The sequence below is a fragment of the Microtus ochrogaster genome, unplaced genomic scaffold (assembly GCF_000317375.1).
Source record: "Microtus ochrogaster isolate Prairie Vole_2 unplaced genomic scaffold, MicOch1.0 UNK31, whole genome shotgun sequence".
Classification (NCBI taxonomy): Eukaryota; Metazoa; Chordata; class Mammalia; order Rodentia; family Cricetidae; genus Microtus; species Microtus ochrogaster.
Window position 1 is genome coordinate 1,607,984 of NW_004949129.1, and position 5,345 is coordinate 1,613,328.

Sequence of the window (5,345 nt, forward strand, 5' to 3'; positions counted from 1 at the left end):
GAGACCAGCCTGGTCTACAGAGCTAGTTCCAGGACAGGCTCCAAAGCCACAGAGAAACCCTGTCTCGAAAAACCAAAAAGAAAAAGAAAAAAATTAAAAACGCTGAGTTGGCTCTCCTCTTCTGGCTGCCCACCCCTGAGCTGGGGCACAGACTGAACAAGAGTCAGCCTAGGATAAAATGTGGGTGGGAGTGCTGTCCACACCAGCCCTGGGTGCAAGGTGCATGGGAGCACTTTCTTTTCTTTTCTTCTTTTTCAAGACAGGGTTTCTCTGTAGCTTTGGAGCCTGTCCTGGAACTCGCTCTTGTAGACCAGGCTGGCCTCGAAATGGGAGCACTTTCTAATGAAGGTATGTTCTTCTGTATTTGCTAAAAAGTTCTAGACAAACAAAAACCAAATGAAAAAATGTTGGGTGGTGGTGGCGCACACCTTTAATCCCAGCAAAGGCAGGCAGAGCTTTGTGAGCTCAACGCCAGCCTGGTCTACAAGAGCCAGTTCCAGGACAGCTAGGGCTGTTACACAGAGAAACCCGGTCTCCAAAAACAACAACAACAAAAAGTACTAGACATTGAATCCAGGACGTCATGAATGCTGAGCAAGTGTTCTTCTGCCGAGCTATCTGCACAGCCTGATTTTGACTCATTGAGACGGTCTCACCAAACTGTCCAGGCTGACCTGGAGCTGTGAACTTTCAACCCACTACCCTAAAGTATACTTTCTTCTGTGAAATGAACGATGCCAGTAATCAACGGTAGTACCTTTTAAATGTCTTCACCAGCAGATAAATTATCAGCTGGCCATCCTACATCAGTCCACATCTTTAGTTTTCCTGGAAACTTTTCATTTCTAAAATCCAAAGTTTACAATTTCACTACATCAGATAGTAAACATACCTTTTCCCCAAAGACAAGACTGGAATCTTTGGACTGGCAGTCTGATTGTAGCTCAACTTCAAGGGATAACCCACAGGAAACCTAGAAAGGTCTTTCCAGGGTTTGATTTGGGGACTTTTTTTGAGGCAGGATGCCCAGACTGACATCCAACTCTTTATGGCTTTCTACCGCCTCCCGGAGTGCTGAAGTGACTACAGGTGTGAGCCTCCAGGCCAGGCAAAGAATTACTTTCATTGGAATTCTTGCTTCTAGTGCTCGCTTCGGCAGCACATATACTAAAATTGGAACGACAGAGAAGATTAGCCTGGCCCCTGCGCAAGGATGACTCGCAAATTTGTGAAGCGTTCCATATTTAAAAAAAAAAAGAAAAAAAAGCTTGCTTCTTAAAACCATTAGGTTTTACGCTTCCGTGACCCCTGAACTTAAACACGTAAGGAAGAGAGGTTTCAAAGTGTAAAGGCCAGGAGAGGTGTGATGGGGCACACCCATAATCCCAGCTGGAAGGAGGGTGAGGCTAGAGGATTTTGGGTTCAGTTTGTAGAATTCCAGGCCAGCCTGGGCTACAACCTGAGAGAGACCCTGTCCTAACAACAACAAACTAAAAAGCCGAGTCAGTTGCGAGGGAACCTAAAGAGAAGCAGTGTTTAATACCCATAAATCAAGTCCCTAGCTATTTTATCTGTCCTGGGATGATAGCCACTTTCCCTATAGGGTGGCTGCAAGTCTGCAGAGAGTTAACAGTAAGTCTTTCACCCTCCCACGCAGGTTTATGGAATTGCAGAATTCCATTCCTCCCATTATCTCCACTCCTTGAAGGCATCCCTGCGGTGTGAAGGGCCTTCAATAAGCCAGGTTACCTGCCAGGGTCTTGGTTTTTTCCCAGACACCCCACCGACCACCACCACAGCCCCTAGAGAAGGAAAACGAGTAATTCATCTTGCAGGGGCTCTTCCATTTTTGACAACAAGGCTGCTGTTTAACAGGGGACAGAACTTCGTAGTAAGAAAGCGAAGGTTTGTCTTGGCTTCTCTCCAGGGAGAGGATTCTCCTGGGAGGCTTTCCGAGGCGCTCAGAAAGGTAAATAAGAATTGGAGTTGCCTGGCTGACATTAACTCAGTCCCACACCGGCTCCGGAGGGGGGCAAAGGCCGGCTTCGCCACCTTTCCCTTCTCGAGGAAAAGAAAAAGTCTCCCTTGCCGATGGAGGTTAGGAAACCAACCAGCCCCGAGCCAGAAGCTTCCGCTGAAGGCCTGCAGGGCACAGGGCGCTTTCTGCCAGCGACCCTGCCCTGCGTTCCCTGCGGGCTGCGGAGTCCCTGTCCCCGAGTAACACCCACTTGCTTTTTACAGTTTCCTTCACAATAATATCACAACTCACATTTGGGTGTTACGTTTGTAGTTTGTTTCCCCTCTATATGCCAGCCCCACCAAAACTTTAAGAGTGTCCCTCCCACTCCACGTGGACCTCCCTTCCTTGTCCCAGCAACCTCTGCGAGAACCACCCCTAACACGTGGTCAATTGTTTTGTTTCCTTCCTCAGGCTTCCTTGTAGCTGGCATCCGCTAGCCACTGAACAAAAGTGCCCTCTTCAGGGTGACTTTGGGGCAGCAGCCTGGGCTAGGGGAGTTACTGAGAGCTCACGTACTGTATAGTACTGTGGCTGCTTCAGCTGAAGATGAGTTTATATCCATTCAGTTCCTGAGTTCCCTGGTTAAAGACTCTTTAAGGGCCGGGTCCGGTGTTGTGGAGCAGGGGAGCAGGTGGGGGACCTTTGAGTTAGAGGTCTGCATGGTCAACACAGGGATTTCCAGGCCAGCCAAATCTACCTAGTGAGGAGACCCTATGTCAACAAAACAGAAACAAAAGAAGGCCGGGCTCACGGGGAGGCTGAAGAGGGTAGCCACACACAGCCAGTCTGGGCTATTTCTATTGAGCCACACCCTGTTTCAAAATAGTAAAAGGATTGAGGCTGTAGCTCAGTAACACACCTGAAAGGAACGGTAACAGCGGGAGCCCCTGAAGTCAGTCCCCAGTGCCCTCCTTAAGAAAAGAGACTAGTCCTAGAGGGAGTTATCAGTGACAGTTGTCTTGGTGTGGGGTTAGTAAAGGTTGGTTATCTTTACACCGGCTCTGCCTCCCTTAGGTTTCACAGTGTTGACAAAGAGCTAAGGGCCTTCCCTAATAATGAACTGGGTTATGGGTACCGTGCTCTCTGCATTGGGTAGGCTGTTCCTAAATGACCGTCCCCAAGAGCGGTCTAAGTAGTTCTCCTATGAGCTCAGTCAACAGGTTTCTAAAACAGTGTCTGCCTTTCAGCATTAGGAGCACTTGCTTTGAACGAAAAAGCCCCAGGAGATGGCGTTGGAGAAGAAAGGGTAGGCAGACACTAAAAATTAGCCCAAGGCCCAGATTGGTGGCAAATGCTTTTAATCCTAGCACGGGAGGGACGTCCAGATCTCTCTGACTCTGAGAACGGTCTAGTCTCCTTACCAAGTTTCAGCACAGCCAGAGCTACATAGAGAAAACCTGTGTCCAGTAAACACATGATAAAGAGAGGGATGGGATTCTTGTGCTCGCTCAACCTGTTTTGAGGTCTCTCTCTTATTAACACTTTGGTTTGTAGTGATATTTTGTTTGTAGCGAACACATAAAGCTTGCCTGAAGATCAGAGTGCAGTGTTAGGCCACTAGTTAGCCACAGAGCTCAGGGAGTGGTGGCACACTCCTTTAATTCTAGCACGCAGGGACAGACAGAAGCAAAGGGATCTCTGTGAGTTCAAGGCCACCCTGGGCAGTAGGACTGAAGCCATCTAAAGCAGAAACTGAGCTCACACAAAGGTGATCCCAGCACTTGGGATGACAGGCCTTTAATCCCAGCCCTAGGGAGGCTGAGCCAGGAGTGAGATGGCTGGGCTGAGAGAGCTATAGAAGACTGGAGGAGACAGGAGCTCAGATGCAGTCTGAGGTTTGTTTGGTAGTGACAGCCTTCAGTCTGAGGACTCGTCGAGATCCTGTGATCGTTCCTTTGCCCTGTGGATTCGTACAGGTGGTGTGTGGAGAAAGATAGAAAAGAAAACTGTCAAGGCACTCAGAACATCAAGTCCTTGCTTCTTTTTTTATTGATATTTATTGAGCTCCACATTTTCTCAGCTCCCTTCCCTGCCTCTCCCCCACTTCAGTCCTCCCCCAAGGTCCCCATGCTCCCAATTTATTCAGGAGATCTTGTCTTTTTCTACTTTCTACTTCCCATGTAGATTAGATCTATGTAAGTCCCTTAGTGTCCTCATTGTTGTCCAAGTTCTCTGGGATTGTGGTTTGTAGGCTGGCTTTCTTTGCTTTATGTTTAAAAACCACCTATGAGTGAGTACATGTAATAATTGTCTTTCTGTGTCTGGGTCACCTCACTCAAAATAATGTTTTCTAGTTCCATCCATTTTCCTGCAAAATTCAAGCTGTTGTTATTTTTTTCAGATGTGTAGTACTCCATTGTGTAAGTGTACCATATTTTCCTTATCCATTCTTCAATTGAGGGGCATTTAGGTTGTTTCCAAGTTCTGGCTATGACAAACAATGCTGCTATGAACATAGTTGAGCACATGTCCTTGTGGCACGATTAAGCATCCTTTGGATATATTCCTAAAAGTGGTATTATTGGGTCTTGAGGAAGGTTGTTTCCTAATTTTCTGAGGAATCGCCACACTAACATCCAAAGGGGCTGTACCAGCTTGCATTCCCACCAGCAATACAGGAGTGTTCCCTTTTCCCCACAACCTCTCCAGCATAAGTTGCCATCAGTGTTTTTGATCTTGGCATTCTTACAGGTATAAGATGGAATCTCAGAGTTGTTTTGATTTGTATTTCTCTGATGACTAAGGATGCTGAACATTTCCTTAAGTGTCTTTCAGTCATTTTAGATTCCTCTGTTGAGAGTTCTCTGTTTAGGTCTGTACTCCATTTTTTTATTGGATTATGTGATCTTTTGGTGTCCAATTTCTTTCTTTCTCTCTTTTTTTCTTTCTTTCTTTCTTAGGTATACAATATTCTGTCTGTGTTTATGCCTGCAGGCCAGAAGAGGGCACCAGACCTCATTACAGATGGTTGTGAGGCACCATGTAGTTGCTGGGAATTGAACTCAGGACCTTTGGAAGAGCAGGCAATGCTCTTAACCTTTGAGCCATCTCTCCATCCCTGGTGTCCAATTTCTTGAGTTCTTTGTATAGTTTGGAGATAAGACCTCTGTCTGATGTGGGGTTAGTGAAGATCTTTTCCCATTCTGTAGGTTGTCATTTTGTCTTGTTGACTGTGTCCTTTGCTTTACAGAAGCTTTTCTGTTTCAGGAGGTCCCATTTATTAATTGTTTCTCTCAGTGTCTGTGCTGCTGGGGTTCTATTTAGGAAGTGGTTCCCTGTGCCAATGTGTTCAAGTGTACTTCCTATTTTCTTCTTCTATAAGATT

The 5,345-nt window shown here is 46.5% G+C and overlaps 1 non-coding gene across 1 annotated transcript; it reads left to right on the top strand.

Moving 5' to 3' along the window:
* The first annotated feature begins 1,143 nt into the window (after nt 1–1,143).
* LOC113458474 lies at nt 1,144–1,248 on the top strand. The gene has a single exon (XR_003378858.1). It is a non-coding gene; the product is annotated as a U6 spliceosomal RNA (small nuclear RNA).
* The last annotated feature ends 4,097 nt before the right edge of the window (nt 1,249–5,345 follow it).